Here is an 11,781-nt window from a genome sequence, read left to right as displayed (position 1 = left end):
ACACACAGCACTGAGTCTTACACACAGTAGATGATCATGAACAATATTTGTTCAACAATTATACTTGGAGGGAGTTTCCACTGTAGTGTAGTGGGTTAATGACCTAGCTTGTCTCTGTGAAGGTTCAAGTTTGTTCCTGGCCTGTGCAGTGAGTTGAGGATCCAAAGTCATCACAGATGTGGCGTTAAGTCACAGCTCTGGCTGAGAGTCGATCCCTGACCTGAGAACTTCCATATGCCACAAGTGCAGCAGAAAAAGAGAAAAAATTTCCATTTTGAGGCAGTCATATCTGATGGTTAACAGCAGAGCTCTGAAATTCTCTTGCTTAATTTTGATATTCAGCCTACTATTTATTCATCGTGTGATCTTGGACTAATTGCTTGTGTCATGCACTAGATTTCCTCATCTATAAAATGGCTGTGATTATCATAGATTCCTCTGGAGTTATTTCTGAGTAAAATGGGTTAATACATATATGCAGTCTAGCACAAAGGGAATGCTCTATAAGTGTTAGGAATTACTAAATAAAGGAATAGTTTTGCTATGTGAAGCTTTGATATATGCCAGACATCACACTAAGTGTTATTCATGTTTTATCTGATATAATTTCCAGAAAAGTATGATATATATTACCAATACTCTAAAGATGAAGAAGGTGAGAATCAGAAGAGTGTTAGCAGAATTGAGACTGAGTCCAGAAATGCTTGACCAGAAAGCATAGACACTTTGTCCATATACACTGATCCCTATGAGTATATATTGGGTACTCCGAATAATATATTGTATTATTTCATGTGATCTTCCTAATGATCCTTTTATAGTCAGAGGTATTATTTTTCTTTGTTTATTAATGAGAAAACCTATGCTTGTAAAAACTCATTTATCTATGTTCAAAAGTCAAGTAACATCTATTAGAGATGGAATTGTGGACCATGTTGCTCAACTCCCAAGCCAGTGTTTTTTCTGCCATGCGAAGTGTGATGAGGGCTCTGCTCCTGGTACATATCCATGAATGCTACTCTACTGTTTATTTAGCGAGAGTGAGCACCTTCCATTTCTCTTGAGAACCTGAACATATATTTTTTGAATAGTACATTATTCCCAGCAATGACTGAGTTTCTTTTTAGATCACACAGAGCCAAACCATCACCACTGTGCTTGGTTTTGCATGTCCCAGGGTTCCTCACTTACCTTCCCCTGGCAGTACACTGGGACTGACCTCATCAGGCACCATTCTGAAAGCCTGTCACAGGCTTTCATGAACCTAGAAGACCTGAAAAATATGTGCACGAATGATCCTCCCTTCTTTGTACTTGCACACCCTCCTCGGTTTGTGGCCAGAACATACTGTCAGAAGTTGTTATTTAGTTGCCTATAACAAGCATGCCTATACCCTATTTATAGAAGATTTTCTTTTCTTTTCTGCCATATCCACAGCATGCAGAAGTTCCCAGACCAGGGATTGAACCCACTCCACAGCAGTGACAACACCAGATCCTTAACCAACTGTGCCATCAGGAAACTCCTATAGAAATTTTCCATCTACCAGTGTGGGTAAGAAACAAGCAAAATTACATCTTAAAAATCTATAGGCTATAAACAAGAGGCACATGAAGAAATTATTGTGTTATTTTTAACAGCAGAAAGAGAAAAACTTTACTAGTAACTGAAAATCTATTTTATGTAATAATTAATCATGGTTGTTAGGAATAAAGTAATTTAGAGGAATAATTCTGTAATATTCTATTTTGACATTTTTCTTCTACAAAATGACTTAGACAATACTATTTGTTTAGCTTATTAACAATTTCTTTCTTGTTCTTATTATCTTCACTTTTTTTTTTTTTTTGTCTTTTTTGCCTTTTCTAGGGCCGCTCCTGCAGCATATGGAGGTTCCCAGGCTAGGGGTCGAATCGGAGCCGTAGCCACTGGCCTACACCAGAGCCACAGCAACGCAGGAGCCAAGCCACATCTGCAACCTACACCACAGCTCACAGCAACGCCAGATCCTTAAACCACTGAGCAAGGCCAGGGACTGAACCCGCAACCTCATGCTTCCTAGTTGGATTCATTAACCACTGTGACTTCTAATAACCTCTAACACCCAGGACATTATTCATATTTCTGCCACATTTTATATGCTAATTCACCCCAAAGTCATTTTAATCATCTGACCAATAGTTAATATTTGGCATCATTTCTCTGGGTACCAAATATTTGGTGCTTATAGAAATGGTGCCAAATATTACCAATATAGGTACCACACACACACATATATATGCATTTGCTTGGGAAATGCAAAAAAAAAAAGACTATAATTTTCTCTTATCACTATCATAATAGTTACATATGGCTGCATGAATAAGAATAACATGACCTAGAAACATGCCATCAATATTGATCGAGGTGTTAATGATTGAATTTTTTTTTACTAAAATAGCTATGCTTTTTTGAACTCCCTTCAGAATCACTTACCAGCTAGGGTGACAGTTCCATTAGCATTTGTTATGACTATTTCTTTAATTTACCTGTAATCCTTGTCTATGGCTTTTCAATTTGTTTCCTTTTTTTTTTTTACGTATACCCAAGCCAAAATAACATATAGTGAACTGACTCAAAGAAGGGCTCCAGATACAATAATAATTCTTCATATTTATGTACAGCTATAATGTCCTTCTATAGAAGATCCCTTTGGTACCACAGGTATTATTTATTAAGAGATCTTATACTTTCTAATATCTCTAGTCCCAGACCATTGTCTCTCAATTTACTTTTTTATCACTCAGAAAATTATGGATACTTCTGAATCAAAATAATAAAAAGAGAATAAATACCAAACTCTGCTTATACAATGTATGAGGCATTCAAATTGGACTAAAAATACCTCTTGTAAGCTATACTTGTAAAGCTGGTTAATCAAACACCAATATTTTCAAATCTATCTACCTGAGGCTTGGCCAGGATTCCAGTATCTATAGTTCTTTTCCACAACTGGGATCATGGAAACCATATGACTTGCTTGGCACTTTATAACTAGGATGACACTGAATTGAAGGCAAAGAAATTTGAAGTGGTTCTAGCCTCATGCTTCTATTGATCTGTGATCTGCCAATTGTGTCTACTGCCCAGAGAAAACCAGAGCTGAACATTGGGTACAGTGGTAAAAATAAGTTTTATTGAGAGACAATTGCAGTAGAGGAAAGGAGGCTTCAGTATAGAACTGGGGTCAGTTCCAAATACAGTAAAGACAAGTGGGGATTTACAGCCAAGAATCAAGTCCAGGGGTTCAGAGATGGAAATGTCGGGGATTGAGGGGGATTCTGACTAAACCAACTTGATGACATTCGTACTGAAAGCAGGCCAGAATGAGCAGATATTGAAGGTGGAGGAGTTTAACCAAACTGATTTAGCAGGATTTTTGCCTCACCTGGGCCATGTAAAAACAAACACAGTAGCCCAAAGGTGAGGTTGAGAAATGGGCTCAGAAAACTCAACTAAAACTTGGTCCAGACCAGTCTTTGTCACCACTCTGTTAATTCCATAGGACTTATTTCTAATATAAATTATAGATCTTATAGTAGTAATAGGATGACTTTGCTTTGTTATTTCAAGTTTCCCTTTGAGGGAGTGCTATCCCATCAAAAAACCTCAGGGGTTGTTAACAGAAATTCATTCCAATGTCTCCATAGATGGGTTGCCTCAGAAGTCCACCTCAAGATACAATGTGAGGAAAAGCATTTTATGGAAGCTGTGATTTTGAGAAGCACCAGTAGGGCAGTAGGGAGGTGAGGGAAGGGAAAAAGGAGAAGGAGGAGTGCTTTATAAAACACTATGGGTCCTGGAGCTCCCTCCTAACAGGGGACAGGAAGCAAGGGATATGCCCACTATCCCTGCTAAGTCTTGGTTGAGGACTATTTTTGTAGAATGGTGATTTCGTGTCTCACTTCTTTGATGTATGTGGATATAAATACCTGAGATGAAGGCTTGCTTTTGCTTTGGGTGGAAAGTTATCTGTTTATAAAAAAAATACTGAGTTCCCAGGGTTATATGATGGGGCATGTACAGACTCTACACTTAGGAACTTTTTTTTAATTTTTACATACTCTGCCTTGAGATCCATTTGTTTATCTTAGCAACTAGTATTTCCTCTTGGGCATGTAATGGTAACTGTCAGCTTCATCCATAGTAGCCTGTTTTGACTCTATATCTATATTAAGATAGGTTTACTGAGATATATTTTATATATGGAAAAGTTCATTTTTATTTTAATACATTTAGATACCACAAATTTTTTTTCTTTTTTTTTTATTTTCCCACTGTACAGCAAGGGGGTCAGGTTATCCTTACATGTATACATTACAATTATATTTTTTCCCCCACCATTTCTTCTGTTGCAACATGAGTATCTAGACAAAGTTCTCAATGCTATTCAGTAGGATCTCCTTGTAAATCTATTCTAAGTTGTGTCTGATAAGCCCAAGCTCCCGATCCCTCCCACTCCCTCCCCCTCCCATCAGGCAGCCACAAGTCTCTTCTCCAAGTCCATGATTTTCTTTTCTGAGGAGATGTTCATTTGTGCTGAGTATTAGATTCCAGTTATAAGTGATATCATATGGTATTTGTCTTTGTCTTTCTGGCTCATTTCACTCAGTATGAGATTCTCTAGTTCCATCCATGTTGCTGCAAATGGCATGATGTCATCCTTTTTATGGCTGAGTAGTATTCCATTGTGTATATATACCACCTCTTCCGAATCCAATCATCTGTCAATGGACATTTGGGTTGTTTCCATGTCCTGGCTATTGTGAATAGTGCTGCAATGAACATGCAGGTGCACGTGTCTCTTTTAAGTAGAGTTTTGTCCGGATAGATGCCCAAGAGTGGGATTGTGGGATCATATGGAAGTTCTATGTATAGATTTCTAAGGAGATACCACAAATTTTGATGACCCTAAATGATCAGGTCATCACCATACAGTTAAGATTAGAATATTCCCATCATCCCCCACAAGCATATTTCTTTATACTCAATCTTCTTCTCTCACATCCAGGCCCTGGAGGCTATTGATCTCATTTCTCTGTTTTCCAAAATTTATTATAAATTGGATGACACACTAGGTAGTCCTTTGAGTCTAGCTCCTTGCACATAATGCTTTCAAGTTTCATTTCTGTTTCTCCAGTAACCAGTAGTCTGATCTTTTTCATCACTGAAAATTATTCCATCATTTGGATGGATTACAATGTATTTAGCCACTCAGCAGTTGATGGATATTTGAGGTTGTTTCCATTTTGGAGGAAGCTGCTATTGCTTCTGATTAAGGGAGTATGGAAAGGGAAAAATACAAACTTTATAGATGCTACTTGAATGAAGTGATCACTAAAATTGTTACACTGTTCTCACATACCCCCAATACTATGTGATGGGAAGCATGCTTCATCTCTGCGGTCTTCTTCACAAAAGTTCATACCCCTAGGCTAATCATGAGAAAATACCAGACAAACTCAGTTTTAGGGACATTCTATGAAATATCTAATCATGACTCTTCAAAACTTTCAAAGTCATGAAAAATAAGGAAAGTTTCAAACATTGTCACAGACTGAGGAGTCTCAGTAAATATGACAACTAAGCTATGTTACCCTGCATTAGATCCTAAAATAGACAAAGGTCACATTGGGAAAATTGGTGAAATGAAGTCTATATTTTGGTTAATTATATTGTACTAATGTTAATGTCTTAGTTTGCTTTATGCAGCATGATTCTATCAAATAATAACATTAAGGAAAATTGGGAAGGATAGATCAGAGCTCTCTGTCCTTTTGTTTTCAAGGATGCACCACTCACAGCATATGGAGGTTCCCAGGCTAGGGGTTGAATCAGAGCTGTAGCTGCCAGCCTACACCACAGCTGCAGCAACATGGAATCCAAGCCAGGTCAGATACCTACACTACAGCTCATGGCAACACCAGATCCTTAACCTACCGAGCAAGGCCAGGGATTGAACCCGCATTCTCGTGGATACTAATCAAGTTCATTTACCCCTGAGCCATGATGGGAACTCCTCTGTACTTTCTTTGAAACACTTCTGTGAATCTAAAATTCTTTGAAAATATAATGTTTTTGTAATCAAAAGAAAATCATATCTTTAATTGTCTTTACTTTAAAACAGCCTATCAAATTTAAAATTAAAGAGCAACATCTAGAACTAAGACAATCAGAAGAAAGGAGTAAGTAAAACAAAAAATAGATCTAGGTGAGTTAGAAGAGATTTGTACAGCTCATAAAATGTTTATCACTTTGAAAAAAATATGTAAAACAGGTACACCTCTAGAATATTTAATCCTTTATAAATATCAGAACATATTAGTTCTATTTCTCTGGAGAACCTGAATAGTACAGGTTTTGGTACTGAGAGTGGTTATATAGGAAGAGAATTTTACATGAATAAAGAGATTTATTTATTTATTTATTTTAGGGCTGCACCTGTGGCATATGGAGGTTCCCAGACTAGGGGTCGAATCAGAACTGCAGCTGTCAGCCTACACCACAGCCACTAAAACTTAGGACCTGAACCACATCTGTGATCTACACCATAGCTCACAGCAACACTGGATCCTTAACCCACTGAGAGAGGCCAGGGATTGAACCCACATCCTCATGGGTACTAGTGGGGTTCGTTTCAGCTGAGACAGGATGGAAACTCCTAAAGAGGTTTATTATGAGAACTTGGCTCATGTAATTACGGAAGTTGAGAAATCCCACAATCTGCCATCTACAAACCAGAGATCTGGGAAAGCCAGTGGCATAATTCAGTCCAAGACAGAGGCCTTGAGAATAGGAGAGTTGATGGTATAAACCCTAGTCCAAGGTCCGTAAAAGATAAGAGGAGATGTCCTAGTTCAACAAGGAGGCAGAGAAAGGGGGCAAGTTCCTCCTGCCTGTGCCTTTTGCTCTCACCAAGCCCTCAAATTATTGAATGTTCACCCCCATCAGGAGGGCAATCGACTTTACTGAGTCTGCTGGTTCAAATGCTACTCGACCAGAAACTCCTTCAGAAACAAATCCAGAAATTATATTTAACCTGGGCACCCTGTGGTCCGTTAAGTTGACATATGAGATTAATTATCACACATTCAAAGACTACCAATGAATAGAGACCCTCAGAAACTCTCAAGAAAAAGTTGAGAAACAATAAAGAATGTGTAACCTAGGCATTTCATTGCCCTTTCAGAGCAACTTTAAATTAATCAGTTATCTGTTATTTGCCACATAGAAGAAAAAAATTGTCTAGCAAAATTTCCCTAGGTTCAGAGGGAACCAGAATTTTTTTTTTATGATCTCTGGTTATGACCTCTGATTTATCTTTGTAATGTCTTTGATTCTACCAGCTATGGCACTACTTCCACTTTTTTTAAAAAATGATTTATATTAAATCAGCCACTAGCATAAAATATGTGTATGTGGAAAACTTCATTACTAAAAGTGATGAAGGTCATCCCGGATGTGGTGCAGTGGGTTAAGGATCTGGCATTGCCTGCTGAGGCATAGGTCACAGGTGCAGCTTGTATTTGATCCATTGCCCAGGAAGTTCCATGTGCCATGAGTGTGTTCAAAAAAGGAAGAAAAAAAATAGCGATGAAAAAAAACTGTAGGAGATTACATTGCAACAACTCAAGTAATTAAAAATCTTGTGGCCATAATCCAGGTACCTATGATCTTTCCTTAATTTAATTTCCTGTGTTGACAAAAGATTAATCAATTGATCTATAGAAAAAAAATGGAAAATTTTATTCAAGCCAAATTTGAGGATTATAACACCAGAGGAGCATCTCAGAAAGCTCCAAGAACTGTTCCACCTGTTAGAAGTCAAGGCACAGGTACATAAGTTTTTTGAGACTGAGGGCTGTACATCAAATAATGTATTATTGATGGTTTACACAATCCAGATCTAAGCATCATTGTGGTTCCTTACAAGATCAAGAAGGAATGTTATCTTTTAAGGAGTAGTCTTGATGCTAGGAGATGTTGCCCTTTCTGGTTGAAAATGTATTTCTGCCAATGGAGAGCTCTGGCAGATGCATAATGCAGACACGCAATGCACAGTGTGGGGCAGAGAGGCAGTCAAGGGGCAGAGAGAATTTTTATGCTTACATTTTTCTCGTCTTGCCATAAAACAAATTTTATTTCACACCTGCCTTCTGCCTTGCCTGACAGTAGGTCATCTTCCTCTCCTCCACCATCCCCCCATTTCTATCTTCTGTCACCCCTACTAGCACCCCAGCTATCCCTCAAATTTCTATTCATTCCTGAGAGTAGAGCTTAACATCTTCTCTCTTTTCCTAGTTCCTGATGACTCCGTGATCCCATGACCTTATCTTCCCACAGATGTGCCCTTCCTCTTGGCAGGTGATCAAAAAAAGATCCGTTGCTGAGGAATGATTAATGTCAAGAAAATACTTTTATGGATAGATGTCAATAAATAATTTCTTCCCCACAGACAGGGAGTCTGGAAACCAAATATCAGTACATTTTAAAAACAGAATGCATTTTGGAGCTTTAAAGACCTCAGGAAGAGAATTTGATGAGGGGTTGAAACATAAACTGAAACAAACGAAAAAGGTGGGAAAAGTTGAATCACAAATGAAATGCTAAATTGTTGGATTTGGGTTTATTGTAAAAGTTTAAGGAAAACTTAAGCAGAAGGAAAGAAAGAGGAGAGAATGGAGGATAATGGCTCATTGTGAGAACAAGATTGTGTTATAGAAATAAGGGTACACGTAATATGTGTGTCCTAGCTGAGACTCGAGGTCCAGAGAATTCTTAGGTTTCTTAGACTTGTTACAAAAGCCTCCTCTGTCTTTTGTTTTACAACAACTTGACTTCAGGACAGTCCTACAGATAGAAACATTCCCAAGTTTCTGGGGCTGGGCTAGACCTGTTAGGGTGATTGATCTACACCTGTAACTCACATCTTATATTAAGAGAGGCGCTCTAACCAGATAAAGAGCATCTTGACTAAGAATAACTACGTTGAAATGATTGCAACTTGTAAGCTTTGCTTATCCATATAAAAAGTTAACACTATGCCCCATATTCAGTGAAGTAACAGGAGTTGTAACTCATGGTTACCATTCATGTGGATTCATTTGGGTGTCTTTCTTAAACACCCTTGAAAGTGACATTTTGTTTCATTTGTCTCTGTGAGAATTCTTTTCCAAAACTAAGGGGAAAAGGAAATATTTTGAAATAGTATTTTTTATCTTCTAAAATATTAAAATGTGTTAACTTGCACTGTCTGTTCCATCTTAAGCCCTATGTCAACAGCATGCACAAGTCTGTCTCTTGAAATAACATGTTAAACATTTATTAGATTTTTCCTTGAAGCATGAAATTTATGTTTATCTCTGAGATTTTATTTTTTAAATTGCTAGTCTTGTTTTGATGAAAAGGTTTCACCCCATTCCCCCCCTACTTTTTTTTTTTGCAATATATTGTACACGAATTTTCAACACGGGCATTTTAGAGGAAGTCAATTTATTTCATCTCAGTCAGTTAGACGCAATAGATCATCAATTCTCTTAGAGTGGGATTCGGGGTCTTTTTTTTTCATCACCAGGTTAATCATTTGAGACTTGAAGCACCAGTCTGAACACAAGGCTTTCATCTCAACACTATATTCAACCACAGCAATAAGAGCAAGAGGTTTCAATAGGTTGATAGTGAATCTCACCACATCCACAAATGTCCATCTAAAATACAAAATATTGCTGGATACATAATCTATCACCCACTATTTCCTATTCAAGCCATAGTCTCATTGGTGTTCAATCTCAAAGTTATGTCTTAAAATAGATGAAGTGTGCTTATCTATGATTTTCCTACTTGTAATCTTGTATATGTATGTTTATGCTATCGAGTCATTTGAATGGATTTATAATATCTTTAGAAATCATTCATTATGAATTAAACAACTACTTATATTTTAAAATACATAGTAGGCAACACTTTTTGAACATATGAAATCACTTCTATGGTAATACTTCATCTTAAAAGATTTTCAAATAAATTGAACGACTTGAGATTGGATTAAAATTCCTCATTTACCATTCAACACTTTTTACAGCATGGCTCCATATAACTTCTTAGGTTTATATTCCATAATTCTCATGAATTTATAATTAATTCAATTTAAACAGGTCTGCTTGTGATCCTTTAAAAACCCCTGAAGTTTCCCATCACCTGCTTTTATCCATGCTCTTTTTCCATCTGAGCAATCCACTTTCCTCCTTTCTGTTTAATTAAATTTAAAATGTACATATATTCAAGACCTAAGCCTATTTACAGATCTTTGGGTTGTCCTTTTTTTTATCATTTAAAGAGAAACTATCACAACTTTTTCTGAAATCATCTAAATATTATATCCATAAGTAAAACATTGTATTTTTCTGTTGCTATGTTATTCAAAATAATATGGAAACTTTTTCACCAAATTTAAGTGCTTTTGTGTGTGATGGGCTGCTTGTAATAAGTTTACACGTCCTACACAAAGTGTAGGACTTTGTGGAAACCTTCCCCAAGGAATAGGCAGTTATCCTCCAGAGCAGCTGAAACTGGAGAATTGACTTGCGCATCTTGATTTCTGAAGTTTGGTTTAACTTCCAGTCTTTGTAGTGTGTAGAAATTCAGTGCGGGGAAAAGAAGGTAGGATTACTTTAGAGAGATATGCATCATTCCCCTGGACTGTTGAAATGGAAGTATAAAGTGTTCATGTCTAAAGTATGTCATTGGTGTTATGATCCCATGGACAGAGAAAATATATAATGGTTGTAAAAAATAGTTTCCAATTTTTAAATCATAAGTCACAAATATAGATGTTCTGAATTGCAAGAAGAGAGTAGTAATCGATCTGTTTCTCACATGGAAAGCATTATCTAGCATTCTTTAGGGTGAGAAGCAAAGGGAATCATTTACTTGATTGTGGTTGAAATTGAGGAGGTCAATAGCAATTTATATATTTTCTGATTACCCAGGTACTGTAGTAAAATATTGCTTCTATTTTTTCTTGAATAACTAATGTATACTCTTATTGAATTTCTGGTGGCTATTTTGCTTTTCAAATATATTACACTTTATTGAGGGGTTATATCTGTATACCCTGAGAAAGCAGTTATATGAATAGAATACATGTGTAGAGTCACTGACTAGTTAAAATAGTTCTATTAGGAAAATACCTAGTTCAAGAAAGAATTAAATATGTGTTGCTTTGGGAATAACCCATTAAAAATCCATTATTCATTTATTTATTCATTCACTCTGCAAACACATTAAAGGCTTCTCATATGCCAGGCACTCTACTAAGAACTGAGATAAAAAGCTGTGTTTAACATTGTATCCCAACTAAGTCTCTTCTTTGGAAAATTAAGATGGTTTTTACCTCTCCATTGGTGTATCCGTTGTGTCCTTAACAAATTACCACAAACTTAATGGCTTAGACAGCACGAATCTACTTTACAGTTCCATAGGTCAGAAGTTCAACATGGGTCTCACCAGGCTAAACCAAGATATCAACTGGACTATATTCCTTTCTGGGGTCTCAGGGGAGAATCTAATTCTTGTTCTCTTGGGTTTCTTGGAAGAATTCAGTTCCTTGCAATTTAGAACTGAGGTCTCCATTTCTAAGCTGGCTGTCAACTAAGGGTTATTCCCAGCTTCTAAAAGTAGCTGCATTCCTTGGTTTATGGCCCTCTTCCTCCATCTTCAAAGTCAGAAATGCAGGTTTGAGTT

At 37.0% G+C, this 11,781-nt stretch overlaps 1 pseudogene; it reads left to right on the top strand.

Annotated features, from left to right (window-relative positions):
* LOC100515740 overlaps positions 1,259-11,781 on the top strand; it is a 43,129-nt pseudogene continuing 32,606 nt past the window's right edge.

This window comes from Sus scrofa, chromosome 8, assembly GCF_000003025.6.
Source record: "Sus scrofa isolate TJ Tabasco breed Duroc chromosome 8, Sscrofa11.1, whole genome shotgun sequence".
Classification (NCBI taxonomy): Eukaryota; Metazoa; Chordata; class Mammalia; order Artiodactyla; family Suidae; genus Sus; species Sus scrofa.
This window is presented reverse-complemented; position numbering and strand designations above follow the sequence as displayed.